General features: G+C 49.5%; 16 non-coding genes across 16 annotated transcripts in view; all 16 read right to left on the bottom strand.

Annotated features, from left to right (window-relative positions):
- Positions 1-47, bottom strand: part of LOC133989278 (5S ribosomal RNA) — a 119-nt gene extending 72 nt beyond the window's left edge. The window contains exon 1 of the ribosomal RNA XR_009926442.1: positions 1-47. This exon is cut by the window's left edge and continues 72 nt beyond it. This is a non-coding gene — a ribosomal RNA (5S ribosomal RNA).
- A 369-nt stretch (positions 48-416) lies between these two features.
- LOC133988521 (5S ribosomal RNA) lies at positions 417-535 on the bottom strand. Its single transcript, XR_009925728.1, has one exon. It is a non-coding gene; the product is annotated as a 5S ribosomal RNA (ribosomal RNA).
- Positions 536-905: 370 nt separating this feature from the next.
- LOC133988639 (5S ribosomal RNA) lies at positions 906-1,024 on the bottom strand. Its single transcript, XR_009925839.1, has one exon. It is a non-coding gene; the product is annotated as a 5S ribosomal RNA (ribosomal RNA).
- Positions 1,025-1,394: 370 nt separating this feature from the next.
- On the bottom strand, positions 1,395-1,513 carry LOC133988733 (5S ribosomal RNA). The gene has a single exon (XR_009925928.1). It is a non-coding gene; the product is annotated as a 5S ribosomal RNA (ribosomal RNA).
- A 369-nt stretch (positions 1,514-1,882) lies between these two features.
- LOC133988520 (5S ribosomal RNA) lies at positions 1,883-2,001 on the bottom strand. Its single transcript, XR_009925727.1, has one exon. It is a non-coding gene; the product is annotated as a 5S ribosomal RNA (ribosomal RNA).
- Positions 2,002-2,371: 370 nt separating this feature from the next.
- LOC133988638 (5S ribosomal RNA) lies at positions 2,372-2,490 on the bottom strand. The gene has a single exon (XR_009925838.1). It is a non-coding gene; the product is annotated as a 5S ribosomal RNA (ribosomal RNA).
- A 370-nt stretch (positions 2,491-2,860) lies between these two features.
- On the bottom strand, positions 2,861-2,979 carry LOC133989123 (5S ribosomal RNA). The gene has a single exon (XR_009926296.1). It is a non-coding gene; the product is annotated as a 5S ribosomal RNA (ribosomal RNA).
- A 369-nt stretch (positions 2,980-3,348) lies between these two features.
- On the bottom strand, positions 3,349-3,467 carry LOC133989563 (5S ribosomal RNA). The gene has a single exon (XR_009926694.1). It is a non-coding gene; the product is annotated as a 5S ribosomal RNA (ribosomal RNA).
- A 369-nt stretch (positions 3,468-3,836) lies between these two features.
- On the bottom strand, positions 3,837-3,955 carry LOC133989296 (5S ribosomal RNA). The gene has a single exon (XR_009926460.1). It is a non-coding gene; the product is annotated as a 5S ribosomal RNA (ribosomal RNA).
- Positions 3,956-4,325: 370 nt separating this feature from the next.
- Positions 4,326-4,444, bottom strand: LOC133989092 (5S ribosomal RNA). Its single transcript, XR_009926266.1, has one exon. It is a non-coding gene; the product is annotated as a 5S ribosomal RNA (ribosomal RNA).
- A 369-nt stretch (positions 4,445-4,813) lies between these two features.
- Positions 4,814-4,932, bottom strand: LOC133988519 (5S ribosomal RNA). Its single transcript, XR_009925726.1, has one exon. It is a non-coding gene; the product is annotated as a 5S ribosomal RNA (ribosomal RNA).
- A 369-nt stretch (positions 4,933-5,301) lies between these two features.
- LOC133988518 (5S ribosomal RNA) lies at positions 5,302-5,420 on the bottom strand. Its single transcript, XR_009925725.1, has one exon. It is a non-coding gene; the product is annotated as a 5S ribosomal RNA (ribosomal RNA).
- A 370-nt stretch (positions 5,421-5,790) lies between these two features.
- On the bottom strand, positions 5,791-5,909 carry LOC133988886 (5S ribosomal RNA). Its single transcript, XR_009926073.1, has one exon. It is a non-coding gene; the product is annotated as a 5S ribosomal RNA (ribosomal RNA).
- Positions 5,910-6,279: 370 nt separating this feature from the next.
- Positions 6,280-6,398, bottom strand: LOC133988805 (5S ribosomal RNA). The gene has a single exon (XR_009925997.1). It is a non-coding gene; the product is annotated as a 5S ribosomal RNA (ribosomal RNA).
- Positions 6,399-6,767: 369 nt separating this feature from the next.
- On the bottom strand, positions 6,768-6,886 carry LOC133988516 (5S ribosomal RNA). Its single transcript, XR_009925724.1, has one exon. It is a non-coding gene; the product is annotated as a 5S ribosomal RNA (ribosomal RNA).
- Positions 6,887-7,255: 369 nt separating this feature from the next.
- LOC133988732 (5S ribosomal RNA) lies at positions 7,256-7,374 on the bottom strand. Its single transcript, XR_009925927.1, has one exon. It is a non-coding gene; the product is annotated as a 5S ribosomal RNA (ribosomal RNA).
- Between the last annotated feature and the right edge of the window lie 126 nt (positions 7,375-7,500).

Here is a 7,500-nt window from a genome sequence, read left to right as displayed (position 1 = left end):
CGAGATCAGACGAGATCGGGCGTGTTCAGGGTGGTGTGGCCGTAAGCGAGGAAACAGCCAGCAGAAAGCCCATTTAAAGATGCTGTGACACCACTGACAGTTCCTCTCACCATCTGAGTGGCGGATAATGGTGTCTCAGCCATCAAACACATGCTATACTTTAACATTACTTTCATAGGAATTGTTGTTTCTCAGGCTATTTGTGTACATGCGCTTATAAGATGATTGCAGGCTTTTAACAGGCTGTAACAGTGACAGCAGGAACACTCAAAACTACTTGGAAAGTGGGGTGTCTCAGTGCCACCTCTCTGCCCTTCATACACACACAGCTGGAATGATTGCAGCTTTGTTTCTCAACGCCCTGTGTGCGGTGATGGAGCAACAGCGCCCTCCTCTGGTGACAGCTGAGAGGAAAAAGCTTACAGCACCTGGTATTCCCAGGCGGTCTCCCATCCAAGTACTAACCAGGCCCGACCCTGCTTAGCTTCCGAGATCAGACGAGATCGGGCGTGTTCAGGGTGGTGTGGCCGTAAGCGAGGAAACAGCCAGCAGAAAGCCCACTTAAAGATGCTGTGACACCACTGACAGTTCCTCTCACCATCTGAGTGGCGGATAATGGTGTCTCAGCCATCAAACACATGCTATACTTTAACATTACTTTCATAGGAATTGTTGTTTCTCAGGCTATTTGTGTACATGCGCTTATAAGATGATTGCAGGCTTTTAACAGGCTGTAACAATGACAACAGGAACCCTCAAAACTACTTGGAAAGTGAGGCGTCTCAGTGCCACCTCTCTGCCCTGCATACACACACAGCTGGACTGATTACATCTTTCTTTTCTCAACACCCTGTGTGCGGTGATGGAGCAACAGCGCCCTCCTCTGGTGACAGCTGAGAGGAAAAAGCTTACAGCACCTGGTATTCCCAGGCGGTCTCCCATCCAAGTACTAACCAGGCCCGACCCTGCTTAGCTTCCGAGATCAGACGAGATCGGGCATGTTCAGGGTGGTGTGGCCGTAAGCGAGGAAACAGCCAGCAGAAAGCCCATTTAAAGATGCTGTGACCCCACTGACAGTTCCTCTCACCATCTGAGTGGCGGATAATGGTGTCTCAGCCATCAAACACATGCTATACTTTAACATTACTTTCATAGGAATTGTTGTTTCTCAGGCTATTTGTGTACATGCGCTTATAAGATGATTGCAGGCTTTTAACAGGCTGTAACAGTGACAACAGGAACCCTCAAAACTACTTGGAAAGTGAGGCGTCTCAGTGCCACCTCTCTGCCCTGCATACACACACAGCTTAGAATGATTGCAGCTTTGTTTCTCAACGCCCTGTGTGCGGTGATGGAGCAACAGCGCCCTCATCTGGTGACAGCTGAGAGGAAAAAGCTTACAGCACCTGGTATTCCCAGGCGGTCTCCCATGCAAGTACTAACCAGGCCCGACCCTGCTTAGCTTCCGAGATCAGACGAGATCGGGCGTGTTCAGGGTGGTGTGGCCGTAAGCGAGGAAACAGCCAGCAGAAAGCCCATTTAAAAATGCTGTGACACCACTGACAGTTCCTCTCACCATCTGAGTGGCGGATAATGGTGTCTCAGCCATCAAACACATGCTATACTTTAACATTACTTTCATAGGAATTGTTGTTTCTCAGGCTATTTGTGTACATGCGCTTATAAGATGATTGCAGGCTTTTAACAGGCTGTAACAGTGACAGCAGGAACACTCAAAACTACTTGGAAAGTGGGGTGTCTCAGTGCCACCTCTCTGCCCTTCATACACACACAGCTGGAATGATTGCAGCTTTGTTTCTCAACGCCCTGTGTGCGGTGATGGAGCAACAGCGCCCTCCTCTGGTGACAGCTGAGAGGAAAAAGCTTACAGCACCTGGTATTCCCAGGCGGTCTCCCATCCAAGTACTAACCAGGCCCGACCCTGCTTAGCTTCCGAGATCAGACGAGATCGGGCGTGTTCAGGGTGGTGTGGCCGTAAGCGAGGAAACAGCCAGCAGAAAGCCCACTTAAAGATGCTGTGACACCACTGACAGTTCCTCTCACCATCTGAGTGGCGGATAATGGTGTCTCAGCCATCAAACACATGCTATACTTTAACATTACTTTCATAGGAATTGTTGTTTCTCAGGCTATTTGTGTACATGCGCTTATAAGATGATTGCAGGCTTTTAACAGGCTGTAACAATGACAACAGGAACCCTCAAAACTACTTGGAAAGTGAGGCGTCTCAGTGCCACCTCTCTGCCCTGCATACACACACAGCTGGACTGAATACATCTTTCTTTTCTCAACACCCTGTGTGCGGTGATGGAGCAACAGCGCCCTCCTCTGGTGACAGCTGAGAGGAAAAAGCTTACAGCACCTGGTATTCCCAGGCGGTCTCCCATCCAAGTACTAACCAGGCCCGACCCTGCTTAGCTTCCGAGATCAGACGAGATCGGGCATGTTCAGGGTGGTGTGGCCGTAAGCGAGGAAACAGCCAGCAGAAAGCCCATTTAAAGATGCTGTGACCCCACTGACAGTTCCTCTCACCATCTGAGTGGCGGATAATGGTGTCTCAGCCATCAAACACATGCTATACTTTAACATTACTTTCATAGGAATTGTTGTTTCTCAGGCTATTTGTGTACATGCGCTTATAAGATGATTGCAGGCTTTTAACAGGCTGTAACAGTGACAACAGGAACCCTCAAAACTACTTGGAAAGTGAGGCGTCTCAGTGCCACCTCTCTGCCCTGCATACACACACAGCTTAGAATGATTGCAGCTTTGTTTCTCAACGCCCTGTGTGCGGTGATGGAGCAACAGCGCCCTCATCTGGTGACAGCTGAGAGGAAAAAGCTTACAGCACCTGGTATTCCCAGGCGGTCTCCCATGCAAGTACTAACCAGGCCCGACCCTGCTTAGCTTCCGAGATCAGACAAGATCGGGCGTGTTCAGGGTGGTGTGGCCGTAAGCGAGGAAACAGCCAGCAGAAAGCCCATTTAAAAATGCTGTGACACCACTGACAGTTCCTCTCACCATCTGAGTGGCGGATAATGGTGTCTCAGCCATCAAACACATGCTATACTTTAACATTACTTTCATAGGAATTGTTGTTTCTCAGGCTATTTGTGTACATGCGCTTATAAGATGATTGCAGGCTTTTAACAGGCTGTAACAGTGACAGCAGGAACACTCAAAACTACTTGGAAAGTGGGGTGTCTCAGTGCCACCTCTCTGCCCTTCATACACACACAGCTGGAATGATTGCAGCTTTGTTTCTCAACGCCCTGTGTGCGGTGATGGAGCAACAGCGCCCTCCTCTGGTGACAGCTGAGAGGAAAAAGCTTACAGCACCTGGTATTCCCAGGCGGTCTCCCATCCAAGTACTAACCAGGCCCGACCCTGCTTAGCTTCCGAGATCAGATGAGATCGGGCGTGTTCAGGGTGGTGTGGCCGTAAGCGTGGAAACAGCCAGCAGAAAGCCCATTTAAAGATGCTGTGACACCACTGACAGTTCCTCTCACCATCTGAGTGGCGGATAATGGTGTCTCAGCCATCAAACACATGCTATACTTTAACATTACTTTCATAGGAATTGTTGTTTCCCAGGCTATTTATGTACATGCGCTTATAAGATGATTGCAGGCTTTTAACAGGCTGTAACAGTGACAACAGGAACCCTCAAAACTACTTGGAAAGTGAGGCGTCTCATTGCCACCTCTCTGCCCTGCATACACACACAGCTGGAATGATTGCAGCTTTGTTTCTCAACGCCCTGTGTGCGGTGATGGAGCAACAGCGCCCTCCTCTGGTGACAGCTGAGAGGAAAAAGCTTACAGCACCTGGTATTCCCAGGCGGTCTCCCATCCAATCACTAACCAGGCCCGACCCTGCTTAGCTTCCGAGATCAGACGAGATCGGGCGTGTTCAGGGTGGTGTGGCCGTAAGCGAGGAAACAGCCAGCAGAAAGCCCATTTAAAGATGCTGTGACACCACTGACAGTTCCTCTCACCATCTGAGTGGCGGATAATGGTGTCTCAGCCATCAAACACATGCTATACTTTAACATTACTTTCATAGGAATTGTTGTTTCTCAGGCTATTTGTGTACATGCGCTTATAAGATGATTGCAGGCTTTTAACAGGCTGTAACAATGACAACAGGAACCCTCAAAACTACTTGGAAAGTGAGGCGTCTCAGTGCCACCTCTCTGCCCTGCATACACACACAGCTTAGAATGATTGCAGCTTTGTTTCTCAACGCCCTGTGTGCGGTGATGGAGCAACAGCGCCCTCATCTGGTGACAGCTGAGAGGAAAAAGCTTACAGCACCTGGTATTCCCAGGCGGTCTCCCATGCAAGTACTAACCAGGCCCGACCCTGCTTAGCTTCCAAGATCAGACGAGATCGGGCGTGTTCAGGGTGGTGTGGCCGTAAGCGAGGAAACAGCCAGCAGAAAGCCCATTTAAAGATGCTGTGACACCACTGACAGTTCCTCTCACCATCTGAGTGGCGGATAATGGTGTCTCAGCCATCAAACACATGCTATACTTTAACATTACTTTCATAGGAATTGTTGTTTCTCAGGCTATTTGTGTACATGCGCTTATAAGATGATTGCAGGCTTTTAACAGGCTGTAACAGTGACAGCAGGAACACTCAAAACTACTTGGAAAGTGGGGTGTCTCAGTGCCACTTCTCTGCCCTTCATACACACACAGCTGGAATGATTGCAGCTTTGTTTCTCAACGCCCTGTGTGCGGTGATGGAGCAACAGCGCCCTCCTCTGGTGACAGCTGAGAGGAAAAAGCTTACAGCACCTGGTATTCCCAGGCGGTCTCCCATCCAAGTACTAACCAGGCCCGACCCTGCTTAGCTTCCGAGATCAGACGAGATCGGGCGTGTTCAGGGTGGTGTGGCCGTAAGCGAGGAAACAGCCAGCAGAAAGCCCATTTAAAGATGCTGTGACACCACTGACAGTTCCTCTCACCATCTGAGTGGCGGATAATGGTGTCTCAGCCATCAAACACATGCTATACTTTAACATTACTTTCATAGGAATTGTTGTTTCCCAGGCTATTTATGTACATGCGCTTATAAGATGATTGCAGGCTTTTAACAGGCTGTAACAGTGACAACAGGAACCCTCAAAACTACTTGGAAAGTGAGGCGTCTCATTGCCACCTCTCTGCCCTGCATACACACACAGCTGGAATGATTGCAGCTTTGTTTCTCAACGCCCTGTGTGCGGTGATGGAGCAACAGCGCCCTCCTCTGGTGACAGCTGAGAGGAAAAAGCTTACAGCACCTGGTATTCCCAGGCGGTCTCCCATCCAAGTACTAACCAGGCCCGACCCTGCTTAGCTTCCGAGATCAGACGAGATCGGGCGTGTTCAGGGTGGTGTGGCCGTAAGCGAGGAAACAGCCAGCAGAAAGCCCATTTAAAGATGCTGTGACACCACTGACAGTTCCTCTCACCATCTGAGTGGCGGATAATGGTGTCTCAGCCATCAAACACATGCTATACTTTAACATTACTTTCATAGGAATTGTTGTTTCTCAGGCTATTTGTGTACATGCGCTTATAAGATGATTGCAGGCTTTTAACAGGCTGTAACAATGACAACAGGAACCCTCAAAACTACTTGGAAAGTGAGGCGTCTCAGTGCCACCTCTCTGCCCTGCATACACACACAGCTGGACTGATTGCATCTTTCTTTTCTCAACACCCTGTGTGCGGTGATGGAGCAACAGCGCCCTCCTCTGGTGACAGCTGAGAGGAAAAAGCTTACAGCACCTGGCATTCCCAGGCGGTCTCCCATCCAAGTACTAACCAGGCCCGACCCTGCTTAGCTTCCGAGATCAGACGAGATCGGGCATGTTCAGGGTGGTGTGGCCGTAAGCGAGGAAACAGCCAGCAGAAAGCCCATTTAAAGATGCTGTGACCCCACTGACAGTTCCTCTCACCATCTGAGTGGCGGATAATGGTGTCTCAGCCATCAAACACATGCTATACTTTAACATTACTTTCATAGGAATTGTTGTTTCTCAGGCTATTTGTGTACATGCGCTTATAAGATGATTGCAGGCTTTTAACAGGCTGTAACAGTGACAACAGGAACCCTCAAAACTACTTGGAAAGTGAGGCGTCTCAGTGCCACCTCTCTGCCCTGCATACACACACAGCTTAGAATGATTGCAGCTTTGTTTCTCAACGCCCTGTGTGCGGTGATGGAGCAACAGCGCCCTCATCTGGTGACAGCTGAGAGGAAAAAGCTTACAGCACCTGGTATTCCCAGGCGGTCTCCCATCCAAGTACTAACCAGGCCCAACCCTGCTTAGCTTCCGAGATCAGACGAGATCGGGCTTGTTCAGGGTGGTGTGGCCGTAAGCGAGGAAACAGCCAGCAGAAAGCCCATTTAAAGATGCTGTGACCCCACTGACAGTTCCTCTCACCATCTGAGTGGCGGATAATGGTGTCTCAGCCATCAAACACATGCTATACTTTAACATTACTTTCATAGGAATTGTTGTTTCTCAGGCTATTTGTGTACATGCGCTTATAAGATGATTGCAGGCTTTTAACAGGCTGTAACAGTGACAGCAGGAACACTCAAAACTACTTGGAAAGTGGGGTGTCTCAGTGCCACCTCTCTGCCCTTCATACACACACAGCTGGAATGATTGCAGCTTTGTTTCTCAACGCCCTGTGTGCGGTGATGGAGCAACAGCGCCCTCCTCTGGTGACAGCTTAGAGGAAAAAGCTTACAGCACCTGGTATTCCCAGGCGGTCTCCCATCCAAGTACTAACCAGGCCCGACCCTGCTTAGCTTCCGAGATCAGACGAGATCGGGCGTGTTCAGGGTGGTGTGGCCGTAAGCGAGGAAACAGCCAGCAGAAAGCCCATTTAAAGATGCTGTGACACCACTGACAGTTCCTCTCACCATCTGAGTGGCGGATAATGGTGTCTCAGCCATCAAACACATGCTATACTTTAACATTACTTTCATAGGAATTGTTGTTTCTCAGGCTATTTGTGTACATGCGCTTATAAGATGATTGCAGGCTTTTAACAGGCTGTAACAGTGACAACAGGAACCCTCAAAACTACTTGGAAAGTGAGGCGTCTCAGTGCCACCTCTCTGCCCTGCATACACACACAGCTGTAATGATTGCAGCTTTGTTTCTCAACGCCCTGTGTGCGGTGATGGAGCAACAGTGCCCTCATCTGGTGACAGCTGAGAGGAAAAAGCTTACAGCACCTGGTATTCCCAGGCGGTCTCCCATGCAAGTACTAACCAGGCCCGACCCTGCTTAGCTTCCGAGATCAGACGAGATCGGGCGTGTTCAGGGTGGTGTGGCCGTAAGCGAGGAAACAGCCAGCAGAAAGCCCATTTAAAGATGCTGTGACACCACTGACAGTTCCTCTCACCATCTGAGTGGCGGATAATGGTGTCTCAGCCATCAAACACATGCTATACTTTAACATTACTTT

The sequence above is a fragment of the Scomber scombrus genome, chromosome 10 (genome assembly GCF_963691925.1).
Source record: "Scomber scombrus chromosome 10, fScoSco1.1, whole genome shotgun sequence".
Taxonomy (NCBI): Eukaryota; Metazoa; Chordata; class Actinopteri; order Scombriformes; family Scombridae; genus Scomber; species Scomber scombrus.
The sequence above is the reverse complement of the archived record's forward strand: the minus strand, read 5'-3'. Positions and strand labels throughout refer to the sequence as shown.